The sequence below is a fragment of the Nomia melanderi genome, unplaced genomic scaffold, assembly GCF_051020985.1.
Source record: "Nomia melanderi isolate GNS246 unplaced genomic scaffold, iyNomMela1 scaffold0435, whole genome shotgun sequence".
NCBI lineage: Eukaryota > Metazoa > Arthropoda > Insecta > Hymenoptera > Halictidae > Nomia > Nomia melanderi.
Window position 1 is genome coordinate 27,501 of NW_027475550.1, and position 7,500 is coordinate 35,000.

General features: G+C 49.9%; 1 non-coding gene across 1 annotated transcript; it reads right to left on the minus strand.

Moving 5' to 3' along the window:
• Window positions 1-784: 784 nt before the first annotated feature.
• On the minus strand, window positions 785-939 carry LOC143176237 (5.8S ribosomal RNA). The gene has a single exon (XR_013000816.1). It is a non-coding gene; the product is annotated as a 5.8S ribosomal RNA (ribosomal RNA).
• Window positions 940-7,500: the final 6,561 nt, after the last annotated feature.

The window sequence follows — 7,500 nt, forward strand, 5'->3', positions numbered from 1 at the left end:
GCACGATTTTAACACACACCGTGTTTTTCTCCAGTCGTCAAAGCGTTCGTGCGTCGAATTCGAAAAATAAAAAAAAGAAATACACCTTTTCTCTCTCTCTCGGGGTAAAAAGAGTCGATGTGTATTGTGTATAAAGGTTCTGCTGCGAGAAGTCTCGTTTTGCCGTGTGTTTCGGTAACGACGATCCTCCGAAACGTACATCTCATTCGTAAGAGAGGAAGAAAACAATCTCCCTGGGGCCAGTCGGTAATATACCGACATACGACGTGTCGTGCACATCCGTCTCACGCACGGTATACAAAATATGAATAAAACGTGTGTAGTCTCTCTCTCTCGACTTCTTAATATTTTCTTTCACCTCTGACGCATCATTTCAGGTGACGTCGGGAGCGCGGGAAAAAAAATTTTTCTAAACACACGAAACCGTTCATCTCACGAACAGCCGAAAAAGTTGTCGCTCAGATCCATATCGCAGTGGAGCGGTATCCGCGGGCGGTCGTAATTGAACGACGCACGACGCCGCGAACACTCACGCGAGTCCATACAAACGATTCCGATCGTTTTGCAACAACTAGAACGTACACTGTCCGTGAAATTCACAGAATTTTCGCGTGTCCGCGACAAACGCCGACGAGACACCCATCGTTCGCTCGTACGTAGCATCCTTCTCTTAACCCGACTCAGAGACGTTCTTTGCGCCCTTCGGTAAAAAAACGTTCGATCCGAAGAGGTGAACGACGGCGGGGATTTGACAGAGCTACGCAAGCAGTGTATGGTACGTAAACGACCCTCAGCCAGGCGTGGTCCAGGAATTGTATCCGTGGACCGCAATGTGCGTTCGAAATGTCGATGTTCATGTGTCCTGCAGTTCACACGTTGACGCGCAATTAGCTGCGTTCTTCATCGACCCACGAGCCAAGTGATCCACCGTTCAGGGTAATCGTATAAATTTTATATTTCACATATATAATTTTATTCTCACTTGTTCGACCTAATATCTCTCTTCTTTCAAAGAGAAGATAAAAGTTGATACCTGAATCTCCGACCAGCGCGCGAAGGAGATTCAGGCGTCGCCTTGGAGACGACACCGAAGCCTTTCGAGACGAAAAACGTTCAAGTAATATGTATATATTTCTCGACGTTCCGGGCGTATAGTGCATTCAAAAACCCGCGAAAGACGCAGAAGACTCGCACGCGTGGAAACGACGGGGATATATTTTGTATCCTACCCGATACTGAATCCATCGCGTGCAGTCGACCCTCGCGTTCTTCCGATCAGACGCATCTATTGTTGCGCGCATGTTTTCGCGTCGCATCGCGCGAAACGTTGCACGAATCGTACCGATCGATCGATTGAAAGCAAATAATGAAAAAAGACTTCACAGCTGGCTCTTTGCCGGTCATTCGTCCCATGTTATCTCTTGCCGCGAAATTGGCGCGCAAGAGTTGGGTGTCAGACGCGCGGCTTTAAAACGAGCTTCACGGCCGGTCCCTTCGTTACCGCTTTCGTTCTTTCTCTCGGAACGACCATGAACGAACACGACGAGCGACGCTACGGCATACACACGTCCACGGATTCGATTAAAAAAACAGACTTCACAGCTGGCTCTTTGCCGGTCATTCGTCCCATATTATCTCTTGCCGCGAAATTGGCGCGCAAGAGTTGGGTGTCAGACGCACGGCTTTAAAACGAGCTTCACGGCCGGTCCTCTCAATTCCGTGTACGGTACACGCAAGATGCGGGTTCCACTTCCAGACTACCCGGTCCCTTCTCTCTACGAGAATCGATAGTAGAAGAACGGCTCGAAAACGCGTCTCAGAGACTAGGGGAAAAGAAGCGGTATGCGAGCGAAACGAAAACGCATTATGGAAACGTCGCGAAACAATGTTCGACGGTTGCTCGGTTCCAATCGTGCGGCCGTTTCAATTTCTCGTGCGCTTCACCGTCCCTCCGTAACTCTGGCCGATCGCGTATACCGAAGAGCCGACACGCGCAAAAACCACAGGCATTGTATACTGTGTATATATATATATATATGTTACAGTCACAGCCTTCGCGCGTTTTACTCTCCGACGCGGGGTTTCCACGACGAAAGAGAGACAGTTTCGTGGCGGGTGACTCGGCCGAATCGCTACGACGGGTATTTCTATTATAGAACGAATCATCGCCACCCTTTACCAGTGCCCGACGAAGGAATCACAAGGTCATCTGGAGTTTACAATGCCAGCGACGGTAATTCCAACGAAGACCCGATAAGTCAACTCATCGTTCTATTTCTCCCCGTACAGAAAAGCGAATCGACGCTAATGCACCTCGCGCAAGCACGAACGTTCTCTTCGCGTGGATCGTCCCATCGTCCAAAGATGTAAAGACGCATTGGAGATCGTGGTCTCTGGCGGGCTCATTGCACGCCCCACTGCATATCTTTCCTCGAATCGAGAATGATTCGTCCACTAAGGCTGCGAAACTACGCGTCGAGGAAACTAGGGGAAAGAAGCGGGATGCGAGCGAAACGACAATACATTATGGAAACGTCGCGAAACAATGTTCGGCGGTTGCTCGTTTCCTCCTGCGGACGTTTCATTGCTCGGGCGCTTCACGTCCCTCCGTAACCTTCGCGCGATCGCGTGCCCCGGAGAGCCGGCAACCGGTGAACCACAGGCGTATAAACTATAGTCTTCTATAGCAAGCCTTCGGCGGTTACTCTCCGACGCGGGGATTCCACGACGAGAGAGAATTTCGTGGCGGGTGACATCGGTCGAAACGCTACGACGGGTATTTCTATTATAGAACGAATCATCGCCACCCTTTACCAGTGCCCGACGAAGGAATCACAAGGTCATCTGGAGTTTACAATGCCAGCGACGGTAATTCCAACGAAGACCCGATAAGTCAACTCATCGTTCTATTTCTCCCCGTACAGACAAGCGAATCAACGCTATCGCACCTCACGCATGCACGAACGTTCTCTTCGCGTGAATCGTCCCATCGTCGAAAGATATAGCCGCTTGGAGATCGTGGCCCATCAAGTTCTTCCGTAACTCCTGCGCGATCGCGTACCCCGGAGAGCAGGCAACCGGTGAACCACAGGCGTATAAACTATAGTCTTCTATAGCAAGCCTTCGCGTTTACTCTACGACGCGGGGATTCCACGACGAGAGAGATTTTCGTGGCGGGTGACACGGCCGAATCGCTACGACGGGTATTTCTATTATAGAACGAATCATCGCCACCCTTTACCAGTGCCCGACGAAGGAATCACAAGGTCATCTGGAGTTTACAATGCCAGCGACGGTAATTCCAACGAAGACCCGATAAGTCAACTCATCGTTCTATTTCTCCCCGTACAGAAAAGCGAATCGGCGCTATCGCACCTCACGCAAGCAGGAATGATCTCTTCGCGTGGATCGTCCCATCGTCGAAAGATGTAAGACGTACAGAAATCGTGGTCCATCACGATTATTCGTAACTCTCCGAGTCGCGTATCTGAGAGTAGGGCAAACGGAGAACCACAGGCATAAATAATACTATATATTTCTTATATAGTTAGCCTTCGCGTTTTACTCTCCGACATGGGGATTCCACGACGAGAGAGAGTTTCGTGGCGGGTGACTCGGCCGAATCGCTACGACGGGTATTTCTATTATAGAACGAATCATCGCCACCCTTTACCAGTGCCCGACGAAGGAATCACAAGGTCATCTGGAGTTTACAATGCCAGCGACGGTAATTCCAACGAAGACCCGATAAGTCAACTCATCGTTCTATTTCTCCCCGTACAGAAAAGCGAATCGACGCTATCGCACCTCGCGCGAGCACGTAACTACTCTTCGCGTGGATCGTCCCATCGTCGAAAGATGTAAGACGCACGGAAATCGTGGCCCATCAACGTTTTTTTGTAACTCTGCCGATCGCGTATCACAGAGCCGAGACGCACATACCACAGGCGTATAATACCGTTTTCTTTCGTATGGTAAGCCTTCGCGTTTACTCTTCGGCGCGGGGTTTCCACGTCGAGAGAGACTTTCGTGGCGGGTGACATCGGTCGAAACGCTACGACGGGTATTACTATTATAGAACGAATCATCGCCACCCTTTACCAGTGCCCGACGAAGGAATCACAAGGTCATCTGGAGTTTACAATGCCAGCGACGGTAATTCCAACGAAGACCCGATAAGTCAACTCAACGTTCTATTTCTCCCCGTACAGAAAAGCGAATCGACGCTGTTGCACCTCACGCAAGCACGAACGTTCTCTTCGCGTGGATCGTCCCATCGTCGAAAGATGTAAGACGCACGGAAATCGTGGCACATCACGTGTTTTCGGAACTCTGTCGACCGCGTATCTCAGAGACGACGCGCGCGAACCACTGGCATATACTATTATATATCGCGTTTTACCCTCCGACGCGGGGATTCCACGACGAGAGAGAGTTTCGTGAGCGGGTTGACTCGGAAGAAACGCTACGACGGGTATTTCTATTGTAGAACGCATCATCGCCACCCTTTACCAGTGCCCGACGAAGGAATCACAAGGTCATCTGGAGTTTACAATGCCAGCGACGGTAATTCCAACGAAGACCCGATAAGTCAACTCAACGTTCTATTTCTCCCCGTACAGAAAAGCGAATCGACGCAATCGCACCATACGCGTGCACGTAAACAACTCTTCGCGTGGATCGTCCCATCGTCGAGAGACGTAAGTTTTCATAGTATGAATTCGCGTTTTACTCTCCGACGCGGGGATTCCACGACGAGAGAGAGTTTCGTGAGCGGGTTGACTCGGAAGAAACGCTACGACGGGTATTTCTATTATAGAACGAATCATCGCCACCCTTTACCAGTGCCCGACGAAGGAATCACAAGGTCATCTGGAGTTTACAATGCCAGCGACGGTAATTCCAACGAAGACCCGATAAGTCAACTCAACGTTCTATTGCTCCCCGTACAGAAAAGCGAATCGACGCAATCGCACCATACGCGTGCACGTAACAACTCTTCGCGTGGATCGTCCCATCGTCGAGAGACGTAAGTTTCCATACTATGAATTCGCGTTTTACTCTCCGACGCGGGGATTCCACGACGAGAGAGAGTTTCGTGAGCGGGTTGACTCGGAAGAAACGCTACGACGGGTATTTCTATTATAGAACGAATCATCGCCACCCTTTACCAGTGCCCGACGAAGGAATCACAAGGTCATCTGGAGTTTACAATGCCAGCGACGGTAATTCCAACGAAGACCCGATAAGTCAACTCAACGTTCTATTACTCCCCGTACAGAAAAGCGAATCGACGCAATCGCACCATACGCGTGCACGTAACAACTCTTCGCGTGGATCGTCCCATCGTCGAGAGACGTAAGTTTCATAGTAAGCCTTCGGCGTTTTACTCTCCGACGCGGGGATTCCACGACGAGAGAGAGAGTTTCGTGAGCGGGTTGACTCGGAAGAAACGCTACGACGGGTATTTCTATTATAGAACGCATCATCGCCACCCTTTACCAGTGCCCGACGAAGGAATCACAAGGTCATCTGGAGTTTACAATGCCAGCGACGGTAATTCCAACGAAGACCCGATAAGTCAACTCAACGTTCTATTTCTCCCCGTACAGAAAAGCGAATCGACGCAATCGCACCATACGCGTGCACGTAAACAACTCTTCGCGTGGATCGTCCCATCGTCGAGAGACGTAAGTTTTCATAGTATGAATTCGCGTTTTACTCTCCGACGCGGGGATTCCACGACGAGAGAGAGTTTCGTGAGCGGGTTGACTCGGAAGAAACGCTACGACGGGTATTTCTATTATAGAACGCATCATCGCCACCCTTTACCAGTGCCCGACGAAGGAATCACAAGGTCATCTGGAGTTTACAATGCCAGCGACGGTAATTCCAACGAAGACCCGATAAGTCAACTCAACGTTCTATTACTCCCCGTACAGAAAAGCGAATCGACGCAATCGCACCATACGCGTGCACGTAACAACTCTTCGCGTGGATCGTCCCATCGTCGAGAGACGTAAGTTTCCATACTATGAATTCGCGTTTTACTCTCCGACGCGGGGATTCCACGACGAGAGAGTGTTTCGTGAGCGGGTTGACTCGGAAGAAACGCTACGACGGGTATTTCTATTATAGAACGCATCATCGCCACCCTTTACCAGTGCCCGACGAAGGAATCACAAGGTCATCTGGAGTTTACAATGCCAGCGACGGTAATTCCAACGAAGACCCGATAAGTCAACTCAACGTTCTATTGCTCCCCGTACAGAAAAGCGAATCGACGCAATCGCACCATACGCGTGCACGTAACAACTCTTCGCGTGGATCGTCCCATCGTCGAGAGACGTAAGTTTCATAAGTAAGCCTTCGGCGTTTTACTCTCCGACGCGGGGATTCCACGACGAGAGAGTGTTTCGTGGCGGGTGACTAGGCCGAAACGCTACGACGGGTATTTCTATTATAGAACGAATCATCGCCACCCTTTACCAGTGCCCGACGAAGGAATCACAAGGTCATCTGGAGTTTACAATGCCAGCGACGGTAATTCCAACGAAGACCCGATAAGTCAGCTCATCGTTCTATTTCTCCCCGTACAGAAAAGCGAATCGACGCTATCGCACCTCGCGCGAGCACGTAACAACTCTTCGCGTGGATCGTCCCATCGTCGAGAGACGTAAGACGCACGGAAATCGTGGTTCATCGCGTCTTTTCCTACTCTCTTGAATCGCAATTTCGTATAGAGCCTACACACGCGAACCACCGGCATATACTATTTCTTCTCTCATAGTAAGCCTTCGCGCGTTTTACTCTCCGACGCGGGGATTCCACGACGAGAGAGTGTTTCGTGGCGGGTGTCTCGGCCGAATCGCTACGACGGGTATTTCTATTATAGAACGAATCATCGCCACCCTTTACCAGTGCCCGACGAAGGAATCACAAGGTCATCTGGAGTTTACAATGCCAGCGACGGTAATTCCAACGAAGACCCGATAAGTCAACTCATCGTTCTATTTCTCCCCGTACAGAAAAGCGAATCGACGCTATCGCACCTCGCGCGAGCACGAAACAACTCTTCGCGTGGATCGTCCCATCGTCGAAAGATGTAAGACGCACGGAAATCGTGGTTCGGCGGGCTCTATGCGCCTTGTTCAAAGTAAAAAAAAAAAATTTCGACGGACGGGAGAAGTGTATTTCTCCGCGCGTAAGCCGTTCGAAATTTCCGACGGACGGGAGATGAACTCTCCGCGCGTAAGCCGTCTAGTCATACAGCAGAGCAGGTATCGAGATACCTCTCTGTGCATGATCGTTCAAGTATTTTTCACGAGGAAGCGTTGTTGCACGTTTATCGCTCCTTCCTCCTCTGTATATATAATATTATTTCTCTTGTGTATCGAGTGTGTGCAGAAATTGAACTCGTACACTTATATATATATATGTATGTATCTTTCGCTCCTTTTTATATTATCTTTCGCTCCACTCTTTATATTTCTCATGTTT